Source organism: Diceros bicornis, chromosome 31 (assembly GCF_020826845.1).
Source record: "Diceros bicornis minor isolate mBicDic1 chromosome 31, mDicBic1.mat.cur, whole genome shotgun sequence".
NCBI classification, from domain to species: domain Eukaryota; kingdom Metazoa; phylum Chordata; class Mammalia; order Perissodactyla; family Rhinocerotidae; genus Diceros; species Diceros bicornis.
Window position 1 is genome coordinate 12,817,044 of NC_080770.1, and position 15,733 is coordinate 12,832,776.

At 38.6% G+C, this 15,733-nt stretch overlaps 1 protein-coding gene across 3 annotated transcripts in view; it reads right to left on the reverse strand.

Annotated features, from left to right (window-relative positions):
* MS4A13 (membrane spanning 4-domains A13) overlaps positions 1 to 15,733 on the reverse strand; it is a 92,748-nt gene that overhangs the window by 40,657 nt on the left and 36,358 nt on the right. Inside the window, exon 8 of one of the 3 annotated variants that reach the window (XM_058526755.1) lies at positions 12,889 to 12,908. The exons of the other annotated variants lie outside the window; for them this stretch is intronic. The gene's annotated coding sequence lies outside the window, so the exon portion shown is untranslated. Of the gene's footprint in view, positions 1 to 12,888; positions 12,909 to 15,733 lie in introns of those variants that run through there. 3 annotated transcript variants of the gene reach the window in all.

Below are 15,733 nucleotides of genomic sequence, written 5' to 3' on the forward strand. Positions count from 1 at the left end.
AGCTTGAATTATTGGTCACAATTATTTACTTCCAGGTAATAACATTATATTTCCATACTCTTGCCATGGTTTCATGGTGGTTGAACTATGCTTCTCTGTCCCTCAATTTAAGACTTGGCCATTTTATTTGCTTTGACTGGGATGTTAGCAGACATGAGCCAAGTCAAGGCTTGAAATGTTCTTGTGTGATTACGCCTGCCCTTTTGTGTTCCTGCCTTTCACTGTGAAAAGAACATGCTTTTAGTAGCCACTAGTCTAAGGAGGATAAGATCTGTACCTAACCTGTAGCTTGAAGCCAAGCCTGGTTAGTCCCGGCCTAGATCAGCTGAATCTCTGCCTATTTACAGATGCATGAGTAAGAAATAAATACTCACAGTTGTATGCCACTGGGTTTTGTGGTGGTTTGTTGTATAACAATAGATTACTAATAGTAACTTTTTCAAGTAGGCCTACCTTGAACATCCAATTTAAAACCATAACTCATACCCCTCTGCTACTTTCCCAGAAATTCCATTCCCCCTTACCCTACTCTACTTTTTCTTTTTTACTTCTATAGCCTTATCATCTTATAACATACTGCCCCCTGCTAGAATAAAGCTCCATAGGGCTGGGATTTTTGTTTTGTTTGTTGATATATTTTAGGCACCTAGAACAGGCACCTGACACATAGTGGGTACTCAATAAGTGTTGGTTGAATGACCAAATCTCAAATGTATTATTATTATTATTTCACTCAGGATTTTGTGTAGACAATGGCACATCACCTACCATACTGTCAGACACAAAAAAATTTACCTTAGAAATCTCTGTAAATTCTACCAAATTCTTCTTGGAGCAATAGAACAAAAAAGATTTCATTTTTTCTTTTCCTACACAAGTTCTGTATATCCCACTACTTCCGTAGTAATCATGTTTTCCCTTGCTTGCCCCACTGGCAAAATAAATGCCTGATGGATGGTAGAATGGTCACCAATCATTTTCTGTTTTCCCAAAATGCCCATTGTGCATCTTACTGTTGTTCCCCATATCCAAGAGCATGCAGAAAGTGACCCTTTAACAAAATAGACTCTTATTATGAAAGAATATTACTGACAAGAATAGAAGTTTTTTCATATTGATATATTCCTTTTCAACTAGATATAAGAATGAGTTCCTTGAGAGCAGGGATCGTGCATTTTTAGTGTTCTGTCTCTGGCACAATGCTAAGCTCAGAGACAGCCACTGCATGTAATGAAAAAATTAATGAATACCAATCAGGGAGTAGATAATTTACTCACAAACAGAGCTGACCAAAATGCGTATCCTGTTATTGCTACGAGAGGAAGATATGATTTTCCAAATGTATAAATTTGTGAGACTACCAAATAAGACCAGATCTCTCCCAGGCCGTGATGAATCACACCAGTCATTACTTGTATGGCCTATGAGAAAAGAACACCATTAATTACTTATTACTATTCCAGTCTAACCTTTGAAAAGAACACACATCAAGAAAAAGCCAAGATGGAGAAGGAAGGTGACAATCTAACAGAATTTCAGGATTCTCAACATTCAACTCAGATGAGGAGGGTTTTTTTTATTATTTCAGAGCAGTTTGCAGATACAAGTACTATTTAAATAAACAATGAAATTGTACTAGGAGCCTGTTTATATACTTGGTTCAAGAGGTTATATGATATGAGCCCTGGAGCCCTGAAAAAATTGATCTCCTTCAATACTCATCAGTCCCCATGTGTCAACAATCTGTAGCTGCAGCTATAGCACTTATGTTTTACAGAGTAATACCAAGTTTATAGACTTTTGTATTTAGGACTTTACCTGCACTTTTCTTATCCTCCTAAACCTGGGACTTGGACTTTAATTCCTTGTGTTCTGCCCACCCTCATGCCCATCTGTAACCATGGTTTGTATCAGAGTCCTGGGCCCTTTATAAACAAGAGTTAAAGAAAGATAGTGAACTCTTGAGTCCTGGTTTTCTATAACTCTTCCTAGGGACTGTTATCTGGTGTGGGGATTGTGAATTATTTCTGTCCACTGAAGCCAGGCCAGTTATGATAGTTTCTGAGCCAAAGGAGAAGGAAAATTCTAAGCTTGCTACATAGAGCCCTCTAACATCTCATTGTAGGGCTTTTCAGTTGGTTTTCAGATAGATGTTTCTCAGGTGTAACTCCTTCTGCCACAGCTGAATGAACTACTCTTCCCTGCTCTCCCTCCCCACCCCCAAACACAGGAGTTAAGCCTGAAAAAACTGAAGGAGTTATTTGGAGTTCAGAACCTAGCATCTCTTGCCTTGCTGCAACTTATATTTCCACAATGCCTGGGGACACTCACATTTCTTTCCTCACATATCCTCTTAAACAGGATACCTTCAATTTGAAGTTTGCAGTAGGATTCAGTTCTGATATGTTATCATGAAGAGACCCAAAGAGTGGCTAGTTGGTGGGGATGCTTCCCTCACTTGGAGAGTATTCTGACCTCTAGTCAACACAAAACCATGCACTTAGTGGCAGTTCTGCCAGGCTGCAGAGAGGGAGGAGGCAAGGGGACATTGGGATAAATAGGACTTTTCCCACTACTGCAATGGTGTAGAGTTTCAGCTCCTTGCTGGACTGGTAATATACTGACTTTCCGTGAAGTCTGAGTTTAGCGAAGGATGCAGGATTTTTAAAAACTTCTTATTTTTAAATAATTACAGATTCATAATAATTTACAAAAATAGTACAGAGAGGTCCTGTGTACCCTGAACCTGGATTCTCCCAATGGTTACATTTTACATAACTGTAGCACAATATCAGAATGAGGAAATCAACCTTGGTATAATGTGTGCTTGTAGTTCTGTGCCATTTTGTCACGTGTGTATTTGTGTACCCATCACCATGATCAAGATACAGAACTATTCCATCACCACAAAGATACACCTCATGTTATACCTTTATAGTCACTCTCCCTCCAACTTCCTTAACCCCTGGCAGTCACTAAAGTTTTCCATCTCTACACTTTTGTCATTTTGTGAATGTTATATAAATTAAATAATTCAGCATGTACCTTTTGAGATTGGCTTTTTTTCATTCTGCTTAATGCTCTTGCAATCCATCCATGTTGTTGTGTGTATCAATGTAGTTTGTTCCTTTTTATTTCTGAGCAGTATTCCATGGTATGGATGACCATAGTTTGTTTAACTATATACCTATTGAGGGACATTTTGAAAGCTTTCAGCTTTGGGGCTATTACAAATAAAGCTGCTATGAACACTCATGTATAAGTTGTGCAGACAGCAGCTTTCAGTTCTCCAGGATAGACACCTAGGAGTACACTTCCTGGGTTTAATGGAAAGTGTAAGTTTAGTATTTAAAGAAACTGTCAAACTATTTTCCAGAATGGCTGTACCATTTTATATTTCTACTAGCAGTGTAACAGAGATCCAATTTCTTTGCGTTTTCACCAGCATTTGGTATTGTCACTATTTATTTTAGTTCTTTCAATAGGTGTGTAGTGATTATCTCATTGTGGATTTAGTTTGCATTTCTCTAATGGCTAATATGTTGAATATCTTTCCATGTACTTATTGCCATCTGTATATCCTCTTCAGTGAGATGCGTCTTTATGTTTGCCCATTTCAAAACTGGATCATTTGGTTTTTTCACTGCTGCATTTTGAGAATTTTTTATATATTCTAGATAGAAATCTTTTGTCAGATATGTGGTTTGTAAGTGTTTTCTTCCTCTCTGTAGCTTGTCATTTCATCTTCTTAACAGGGTCTTTCACAGAACAAAGTTTTAAATTTTGATGAAGTCTAACATTGATTTTTTTTCTTTTATGGATCATGCTTTTGGTGTCATGTCTAAGAACTCCTCAATGAGTCCTAGGTACCAAAGATTTTCTCCTATGCTTTCTTCTAAAAGTGTTTATATTAAAATCTGTGATCCGTTTTGAATTAATTTTTGTATAAGGTGAGAGACTTAGGTTGAGGTTCTTTTATTTTTGTGTAGCATATGTCTATCCAATTGTTTCAGCAACAGTTGTTGAGGAGACTCTCCTTCCGCCACTGAATTACCTTTACCAAAAAATCAATTGGCTGTACTTGTGTGGATCTGTTTCTGAATTGTGTGTTCTAATCCAATGATCTATGTACCTGTTACTATGCCAATACCACACAGTCCTCATTAGTGTATCTATATAATGTCTTAGGGTCAGGTAGTGTGTTTCTTCCCACTTTATTCATCTTTTTCAAATTTTTTTTTGATCTATTCTAGTTCCTTTGCCTTTCCATATAAATTTTAAAATAATTTATCTGTATCTACAAAAAATATTGCTAAGATTTTGATTGAAATTGTGTTAAACCTGTAGGTCAATTTGGGGAGAATTAACATCTTTACTACATTGAGTTCTCCAATCCACATACACAGTATGTCTTTTCATTTATGTATCCTACTTTAAATTCTTTCATCAATACTTGGTAGTTTTCAAAATACAAGTCCTGTACATGTTAGATTTATATTTAAGTATTTAATTTTTTGAGCACTTGTAAATAGTACTGCATTTAGAATTTTGGTTTCAACATATTCATTGCTATTATATAGAAATACAATTCATTTTTGTGTATTGATCTTGTATTCTGTGACATTGCTGAACTCAACTTACTAGTTCTAGGAGTTCTTTTTTTTTTTTTTGATTGCTTGGGGATTTTCTACATAGATCATCATGTCATCTGTAAATAGGAACATTCTTATTTCTTCCTTTCCAATCTGTATGCTTCCATTTACTTTTCTGTCTTATTGTTCTGGCTAGGACTTCCAGTACTATGCTAGTAAGTGTAGTGAGAACAGACATTCTTGTATTGGTCCTGATCTTAGGGGGAAAGAATTCCATTTTTCATGATTCAGTGTGATGTTAGCCATAAATTTTTTGTAGGTTCTCTTTATCAAGTTGAGGACATTCCCTAAATTCCTATTTTTCTGAGAGTTTTTATTATGAATGGGTCTTGGGTTTTGTCAAATGCCTTTTTTTTTTTTTGCACCAATTAATAAGATCACGTGATTTTTCTTCTTTAGCCTATTAATATGATGGATTACATTGATTGATTCTTGACTATTGACCAGCCATGTGTCTCTGGAATAAATCACATTTGGAATGGTGTAAAATTATTTTTATATATTGATGAAGTATATTTGCTAATATTTTGTAAATAGTTTTTATGTATACAGTCATGAAAGATATTGATCTGTGTTTTTCTTCTTTTGTACTGTCTTTGTCTGAATAATATTGGCCTATTCAAACGAGTTGGGAAATGCTTCTTCCTCTTCATTTTCTGAAAAAGATTATGAAGAACTGGTGTTAAGTATTTTTAAAATACTAGGTAGAATCCTCCAGTGAAATCTTCCAGGCCTGGAGATGTCTTTTTTAGGAGTTTTAAAAGTACAAATTCAATTTCTTTAATAGTTATAGAGCTTTCAGAGGATAGAAGCAGAGGGAATACTTCTTAACTTATTCTATGAGGTCAGTATTACTCTAAAAAGTCAGACAAAGATATTACATGAAAACTACAGACCAATATCTCTCATGAACATAGATGTGAAAATCCTCAACAAAATATTATGGAATCAAATCCAACAATGCATTAAAAGAATTATATACCACAACCAAGTATGATTTATCCCAAGTATGCAATGCTGGTTCAACATTCAAAAATCATTTAATGTAATCCATCACATCAACAAGATAAAAAGAAAAATCACATGATCATATCAATAGATACAGAAAAAGAATTTGACAAAAATCCAACACGCATTCATGATAAAAACTCTCCGTTAACTAGCAATAGAGGCAACTTCTTCAACTTGATAAAGAATATCTACAAGAAAACATACAGATAATATTATACTTAATTGTGAGAAACTCAAAGCTTTCTCATTAAGATCAGGTACAAGGCAGGGATATTCCATCTACCACTCCATTTCAGTACTGTAATGGAAGTTATTGCTAATGCAATAAGACAAGAAAAGTAAATAAAAGATGTATATTGGGAAGGAAGAAATAAAACTGTCTTTCTTTGCTGATGACATGATCATTTATGTAGAAAATCCAAAAGAATCAACAAAAAAACTCCTGGAACTAATAAGTGATAATAGCAAGGTTGCAGAATACAAGGTTAATATACAACAATCACTTTTCTATATATGAGCAATGAAAAAGTGGAATTTGAAATTAAAAACACAATACCATTTACATTAGCACTCAAGAAAATGTAATACTTAGGTATAAACTTAACAAAATATATACAAGATCTATATGAGGAAAACTACACAACTCTGATGAAGGAAATAAAATAAGAACTAAATAGAGAGATATTCCATGACTCAATATTGTCAAGATGTCAGTTCTTCCCAACTTTATCTATAGATTCAAGGCAATTCCAATCAAAATCCCAGCAAGTTACATTGTGAGTATCAACAAATTCATTCTAACGTTTATAGGGAAAGGCTAATAACTCAGAATCCTCAATATGATATTGAAGAAGTAGAATAAATTCAGAGGACTGGCACTACTCAACTTCAAGACTCACTACAAAGCTACAGTAATAAAGACAGTGTGGTATTGTCAAAAGAATAGACAAATAAATCAATGAAACAGAATAGAGAGCCCAGAAATAGACCCGCACAAATAAGTCAACTGATCTTTGACAAAGGAGCAAAGGCAAGTCGATGGAGCAAAGACAGTCTTTTAACAAATGGTGCTGGAATAACTGGACATTCACATTCCAAAAAATGAATCTAAACACAGAACTTACGCCTTTCACAAAAATTAACTTAAAATGGATCACAGACCTAAACGCAAAACATAAAATTATAAAACTCCTAGAAGATAACATAGGCAAACCTAGATGATTTAGATATGGTGATGACTTTTTAGATACAACATCAAAGGTATGATCCATGAAGAAATAATTGATAAGCTGGACTTCATTAAAATTAAAAACTTCTTCTCTACAAAAGACAATGTCAAGAGAATGAGAAGACAAGCCAGAGACTGGGAGTAAATATTTGCAAAAGACACATTTGATAAATGACTGTTATCCAAAATATACAAAGAACTCTTAAAACTCAACAATAAAAAAACAAACAACCCAATTAAAAAATGGGCAAAAGATCTGAACAGACACCTCCCCAAAGAAGATAAACAGATGGCAAATAAACATATGAAAAGATGCTCCACATCATATGTCAAAAGGAAATGAAAATTAAAACAACTGTGAGATATAACTGCACACCTATTAGAATGGCCAAACTCCAGAACACTGACAACACCAAATGCTGGTGAGGATGTAAGGCAATAGGAACTCTCATTCATTGCTGGTGGGAATGCAAAATGGTACAGCCAGTTTGGAAGACAGTTTGGCAGTTTCTTTTAAAACTAAACATACTCTTACCTTAATGCCTAGCAATTGCACTCCTTGGTATTTACCCAAAGGAGTTCAAAACTTATGTCCATGCAAAAACCTGCACACAGATGTTTACAGCAGCTTTATTCATAACTGCCAAAACTTGGAAGCAACCAAGATGTCCTTCAGTAGGTGAATGGATAAATAAACTGAGGTACATTCAGATAATGGAATATTATTCAGCACTACAAAGAAATGAGCTGCCATGAAAAGACCTAGAGGAACCATAAATGCATATTACTAAGTGAAAGAAGCCAATGTGAAAAGGCTACATACTGTTTGATTCCAAGTATATGATATTCTGGAAAAGGCAAAACTATGGAGACCATAAAAAGATCAGTGGTGGGCCGGCCCCGTGGCTTAGCGGTTAAGTGTGCACACTCTGCTACTGGCGGCCCGGGTTCGGAGCCCGGACACGCACCAACACACCGCTTCTCCCACCATGCTGAGGCCGCGTCCCACATACAGCAACTAGAAGGATATGCAACTATGACGTACAACTATCTACTGGGGCTTTGGGGAAAAAAAAAATGAGGAGGATTGGCAATAGATGTTAGCTCAGAGCTGGTCTTCCTCAGCAAAAAGAGGAGGGTTATCATGGATGTTAGCTCAGGGCTGATCTTCCTCACAAAAAAAAAAAAAACATCAGTGGTTGCCAGCGGTTAGGCGGGGAGTGGAGAGGAGTGGGTGGGATGACTAGGTGATGCACAGAAGACTTTCAGATCAGTGAAAAATACTCTGTGTGATATCATAATGATGGATACATGTCCTTATACATTTGTCAAAACCTATAGAATGTACAACACCAAGAGTAAATCATAACATAAACTATGGACTTCAGGTGATTATAATGTCAATGTAGGTTCATCAGTTATAACAAATGTCCCACTCTGGTGAGGGAAGTTGATAACAGGGGAGACTATTCATGTGTGGGGGCAGGGGTATATGGGAAATATTTGTACCTTCTCCTCAATTTTGCTGTGCACCTAAAAATGCTCTAAAAAAATAAAATCTTGGGGCTGGCCTAGTGGTATAGTGGTTAACTTCGTGTGCTCCGCTTCCGCACCCTGGGGTTCACAGGTTTGGATCCCGGGTGCGGACCTATGCCCTGCTTATCAAGCCATGCTGTGGCAGGCATCCTACATATAAAGTAGAGGAAAATGGGCACGGATGTTAGCCCAGGATCAGTTTTCCTCAGCAAAAAGAGGAGGATTGGCAACAGATGTTAGCTCAGGGCTAATCTTCCTCAGAAAAAAAAAATCTTAATAACAAACAAACAAACAAACCAAAACAAACAAAAAAGCCCAGTGTGATACTGGCATAAAGACAGACCAATGGAACAGAATATAGAGACCAGAAATAAACTCTCACGTATATGGTCAAATGGTTTTTTGGTGAGTGTGCCAAGATCATTCAGCGGAGAAAGACAATAGTGTTGGGAAAGCTGTATATCCACATACGAAAGAATGAAGTCAGACCCTTACCCTACACCGTATACAAATTTAACTCAAAATGGATCCAAGACCTAAATGTAAGACCTAAAACTATAAAACTCTGCAGTGTCAGTGCCTGACATTAAGCTTTTTGAATGTAATGTGGGTGCTTGACATTAGGCTTTTGCTTGTTGAGGCATCCATTTCAAAGACATTCCTCTCGAATAAACATATTGCCAGCTGTACAACACAGCTACTAGCAAAACAACCAGACTAGAAACCAGGCCACCCCCACCCATGAATTTCTCCTCTAGAAAGCCCTGGGTAGCCTAGAAAACTAACAGTGAGTAACTCGTCTTCTTCTTTTCCATGCCCTAATTCCCACTGTAATGCTTCAAATTCACCAATAAAGAGTAAACCTGTGAAATCCTAGACACCTCACCCTTGGGCCTGAAATAAAGGCAGAGGCTCAGGTCCATAATCCTTCCTTCTCTCTCCATCTACATCCTTACTGTGTGGCCCTCAGGCATGCTATGTATCCTCCATCACCTGTGAGTAATAAATCTTGTTCTTAAAAGTTCTCTGATGGTTTCTTGCTGAAGTGCATTCTATGATCATAATAAGAGCCATAAGGGCTGGCCCAGCCACAAGATGGGCTCTGGTCGGGGTGGGGTGGGGTGGGGAATGTGTGGGGCTCACTATGAATAAATACAGGCTGGGCAAGTGCCTCAGGCATTCCTAGCTGAGAACATTACTATCAATAGGCTGGGACAACATAACAAACTCTTAGTAGAAAATACAGGAGAAAAGTTTCATGACATTGGATTTGGCAATGATTTTTTGGATATGAGACTAAAAGCACAGACAACAAAAGAAAAAATAGAGAAACCGAACTACTTCAAAATTTAAAACTTCTGTGCGTTAAAGGACACAATCAAGAGAGTGAAAAGGCAATCCACAGACTGGCAGAAAAAATTTGTGAATCATATATCTGATAAGGAGTAAATATGCAGAAAATATAAAGAACTCCTACCACTCAACAACAACAAAACATACTGTATAACCCAATTAAGAAATGGGTAAATGACTTGACATTTCTCTAAAGAAGATATACAAATGGCTAATAAGCACATGAAATGATGCTCAACACTGCTAATAATTAGGGAAATGCTAATAAAAACCACAATAAGAGACCTCTTTACATCCACTAAGATGGCTACCATCAAAAAACCAGAATACAACAAGTGTTGGAGAGGATGTGGAGAAATTGGACCCCTTGTGCACTAGTGGTGAGAGTGTAAAATGCTGCTGCTGCTATGGAAACAGTTTGGCAGTTTCTCAAAGGTTAAACATAGAACTACCATGTGACCCAGCAATTCCATTCCTAGGGCTGTGTGTGTGTAAGAATTGAAAGCAGGGACTCGAAGAGATATTTGTACACCTATGTTCATAGCAGCAGTATTTGCAATAGCCAAAAAGTGGAAGCAACCCAAAAGCCCATTGATGGATGAATGGATAAACAAAATGTGGTTATACATACAATGGAATATTATTCAGCTTGAAAAGGAAGGAAATTCTGACATATACTGTACCATGGATGAACCTTGAAGACATTATGCTAAGTGAAATAAGCTAATCACAAAAGGACATGTGCTGCATGATTCCACTTATCTGAGTACTAGAGTAGTCAAATTCATAAAGACAGAAAATTGGATGGTTATTGCTAGGGGCTGCGAGGAGGGAGGACGTGGGGGAGTTATTGTTTAATAGGTGTGGAGTCTTAGTTTTGCAAGATGCAAAGAGTTCTGTGGGTGGATGGTGGTGATGGTAGCACAACACTGTGGATATACTTAACGCCCTTGAGCTGTACACTTAAAAAGGGTTTTGATGTTAAATTTTATTTTGTGTATTTTAGTACAATTAAAAAAACATATTACTTAAATCTTCTGTTTTAGCACATCTTGTCTGATATGCTACTGGCAAGGGCATGGGGGCACAGCCTTGTTACTGCTAGGTGGGAATCAGATTCCCTAGTCAGCCTCCACTGACACTGGTGGGGAGAAGGGTACCTTAGGGCTCCCCACTAGGCCTCTGCTGACACCATTATGGCTGGTGGGAGTAGGGTCAACACATTACTGCTTCCCCATGTGGCCTCTATGGACACTAGGGAGGCTGGGGTAGGGGGCTCATTCTTGCTGAGAGATGATGAAGGTCTCAGCTTCCCATTTAGCTGCCTCTGACGCCACCGTGGAGAAGGGAAGGGGTACTTTGTTATAGCCAGTGATGGTGGGAGTCTAGGTTCCCACATGGCCTTTGTTTATGGAGTTGGGGGTGGAACCATAGGTTTTCCTAACGTGTTTGGCTACAGTAGGGCAGTTATTTTCTAAAAGTTTTCTGCCTTGCTAGGCTGTCCCTTACCCGGCTCTCTGGCTGGAGAAAATAGGTTTTTCTTGGTGTTTTTTTGTTTTGGTCTGTGCTTATTAGTGTTTTTGGGTCACAGGCTTCTTGAGCACCCAGTTTCGGATAATTGAAGCAAAAAGAAAACCAAGGAAACTCACTACCACATCATTCCTTGGGTTCCAAGGTCTCTAGCTCTTTTGCCTCCTCTGTACTTTTCAGAGTCTTCTTATATTTGTCCAAAGTTTTAGCTGTAATTAGTGGTAGGAATACAGAGAAGTGTATCCACTCCCTCTTGTCCAGAACTGGAAGTTGGGATGTTTTAATGAATGAAATGAGACCTGAAATGAGACCTTGGATTATGGTAGATCTCATTAGAAGGACAGAAATGTGGCCAGTAACAGACCAGTTTATTCTCAGACACCTTAACTATTCCTTCCCAATACCCAGACCAGATAAGTGGACAAGGGGGTTAGGAATCCAGATCTTTAACATCATAACATAGGGGATGAGAAGAGGAAACTTTGGATTCATTGCTTGCTTTATGTAACGTTATTAGCACAATTCTGGCAGAAGATCAGGTAGATCTTAAATAAGTGAAGGCAATAATAGACTTGAGAGGCTGGCCTCATGGCTTAGCGGTTAAGTGCGCGCGCTCCACTACTGGCGGCCTGGGTTTGGATCCCGGGCGCGCACCGACGCACCGCTTCTCCGGCCATGCTGAGGCCACATCCCACATACAGCAACTAGAAGGATGTCCATCTATGACATACAACTATCTACTAGGGCTTTCGGGGGGAAAAAAAAGGAGGAGGATTGGCAATAGATGTTAGCTCAGAGCCGGTCTTCCTCAGCAAAAAGAGGAGGATTAGCATGGCTGTTAGCTCAGGGCTGATCTTCCTCACAAAACAAAACAAAACAAAACAAAAAAACACAATAAAAAAAATAATAGACTTGAGATATTGGGAGTATTCCTGGACCAAGTTTTAATCTTGCTGGTTTGATTCCTAATCTGGCTCCATCATCCAACAATATGGTGGATACTGCAAAAGAATATAATCTGCTAGATTTGGTGGGAGTTGAGTGGGAAAACAGTGGCATTTGGGGGATGATATCAAGAGCATAGTGCCATTATGGCAACTGTCCACAAAGCTCCATGGTCTGCAGCTTCTCCTCAATATTGTTCCCGCAATCTGACCATCTCATATAGGACCATGTCATCATCAGCTTGGCTTGACATAATTTATAGATGCCAAAAAGGGATTTTATACCCTTTTCCAGTCTCAGAGTGTGTTTTCTGGGAGTATGACTAGGTTGTAATGGTTTGGGGTTATTTAAATGTAGTTGATAGATTCATAATTTCTGCTTTATTTAACTTGAGCCTGATATACAGCTTATATGTTCAGGCTGCATGTGGAAAAATGCAGATATTACATAGTCATTTCAGGACATTTTCACTAACTCTCCTCTATTTGGGGAATTTGTAATAGAGGTGGTTAAAATCTTTTTATATTTAGAAATTGCAACACTAGAGTCATTTATTTGCTCAAGCAGCATTCAGCTCTTACCCCCAACATTCTTGTTTCCTGTCTCACCCACACGTGACTTCGATTTCGATTTCTATTTCGTGGCATTTTTCACTAAGATACAATAGAGAAATGAGAGGATAATTGTGTTTCTTTTCTGTAGGAAAATATGGAGACAAATTAATATTAATTATTTTCTGGGATAAGATACTTAAAATTGAGAGGGAAATTTAATCCTAGAGCTGCTAATTTTTCACTGCTTTATAGTCCCCTTGCAGATATTTTTCATCAAACCACCAATATTACCAGCTTGAAAATATCACCAATAATTATTTCTCCAACTTTTGTTCATTTGCCAGCCTTAAATTGGACTGTATAAATAGTATGTGGCGGCTGCCCCAATCCATCAATCCCTCTAGAAATTATCCATATCCTCCCCCATTTACAGGGTCAGGAATCGGACTTTTGCTTGCTGTGGTTTATTCGCTTACTCTGTGTTGTTTCCTTCCACATTAAAGTCTGGCGCAGGGGCGCCTGACTGGTAGAACCCATATCACATGTCTACGTCAGCTGCACTGGAGGCTGAGAAATAAAGTGCTATAATTCTACTTTGGAAAGGTGAGCTTCATAAGGTAGGGACCTATGAAAATGTGGGGAAGGTGTTCAATAGATAAGACAATTAAAACTCACAGATAATGATCATTAAAATTAAGGATAACCTTTGGGATTTCTGTATAACATACCAGTTCTCCCTAGCCTCCATGTTTAATATGCATGAGAATTTTTTCTGATCCTAGCTGTTTGGGCCAAAGGTGAAAATCTAACTCAAGCTGGGTCCATAATATCCTCTTTCCCAGGTTCTTTGGGCTGGTCTCTTGATGGGAAGATGTAAAACCTTAGGAGCAGTGGCATTGCCATGTTCTACCCTAATGAACAGCTGTAGAGAAAGTGAGTTTTGAGAGTGAGAAGAATAGAGACATCCAGAGAAAAACAGCGATGGAGAAGGAGCAGAACTTCCTGAGTTAATGAGGCTTTCAATTTTCCAGTTCCAGTTTCTTTAGGAAACCTGGCTAACTTCCTGCCCTTACATTATGTAAATATATCTGTTCATATAGTACAATAAACATATCTTCATTTTGCTAAAACTAGTAAGAGTTTCTGTTTCTTGCAAGCAAAAAGTCTTTTTTTTTTTAATAACCTTGTCTTCTAACTTGTCTCACATGGCTTTGACAATCTACTCTCTTGAATCTCCACTGTCCGATGGCTCTTTTGTTCAACCTCTTATCTATGGCCTTACCTGAAGTCTAAGACCTTGTCTTCAAATTCTCCACTTATAAACTGTTCCTTCCATTTACATAAACCACAAACTCTTTGAGTTGCCCCAACGATGGCCTATTGACACTTGAAACAGAAAACGTAGGTTTAGTGGGAAAAGTCAAACGAGTTCAAATCCTGTCCTTACCAGTTATTATGTGACCTTGCCCATATCATTTATTCTTTCAGAGGCTGTTTCCTCAGCAGCAAACCCCTCTGGATTGTATTGTGGAGCAAATAAGAGAGAACTGGTACAAAATTGGAACTCAAAGAACTAGCGTTGGGAACGCCTGCCCTCGGCTTGTCTGCACTGACCGCAGATCCCTACATTCTCTTGATGACACCGCTAGAGGGCCGTGATATCTCTCCCAGGTGGCCCCCTTAGTCCAGGACCTTTCTGCTCCGGGGATCCGGGCGGCGCTCGCCGAGTGGGCGCTGCTTCCTCGGTGGTGCCCCCCATCCCCCCTCGCGCGCTTCCAACGCTGCGGTTGTGGTCAAGAGCGCGGCTTCGGGGCCGCTGCACGAGGAGCCTCTCGAGGACACTTGCGCGGTGGGAGCCTGGAAGCTGCTAAGATTGCAGGCTCCAAGGACACGGATGGGGAATGAGATGTGGGGGAGGGAGTGACACAGAGGAACCCTTTCCTGCCTGTGTTAGCATCACACTCTGCCGTCGGATCTGGGCCAAGCCTGATTCCCGGGCTGCCTCTGCAGAGACACTTCCATTGAACAAATGCCCTCCTCTCCACTTTTCTGCTAGATTAGGTTCAGCAAGTCTTTCTACCTTTAATCTCCACCAGGTGTAGAGGGAAGCGTACTGGTCAGCAAACCTGAACTCTAGTCCTTAACTCTCCTTTTTATTAGATACTTGAGTGCTTGAGCAAAATATCTATCTTGCCTGTTCTTTAGATTGTTTTCCTGTACAGTGATATATGTTCTGTGTACCTCCCACGTTCACACTAACGTACTCTGAAAACCGAAATCGAGTTATACAAGTTTAAAATCCGCTATAATCAGGTCCCAACAACTAATATATTAGAATCCTAACTTGAGGCCACCTCTCCATGAGGTGCTATATAAAACTTTTTTTTTTTTAAGCCACTGAACACTCAGTGTAAGGGCACTCTGTCTGGCACAAAGTAGAAAGAATAAACGGATCAAAGGTCATCTATTTGGTTCTAGATAGTTTCGCCCTAAGCATATTTGCCGCAGACATTTTCAACGCCAGCATTTTCCCAGCAGAACTAACTGGGCGCAAGGCCATTTTGCTGTTAAAGACACAATCACAAAAAATAAAAGAGGGACATTAAAAAGCTCAATGAAACATGAAAAATGAATAACAAAATTAAAAATTTATTGCAAAATATAAAATATTTGAATATATTTAAAATGTGTGTAGATTCATGGCAATACTGCGCCATCAATTTTCTAGTACAGTATGCAATCTGGCTGTTGAGAACAAGCTATTGTATCTACATTGGCTAAAGAATCAATAAGTAATGCTCTAGAAGACTGTTGTGAATTACTAGGCGCCTCTTTTATATTTGCCATAGCTTGGTAAACTTTTGGTTTTGATGAGTGGGAGGGACGACTGTGTTCCCCAAGGGATTTGCAAACTGATATGTTAT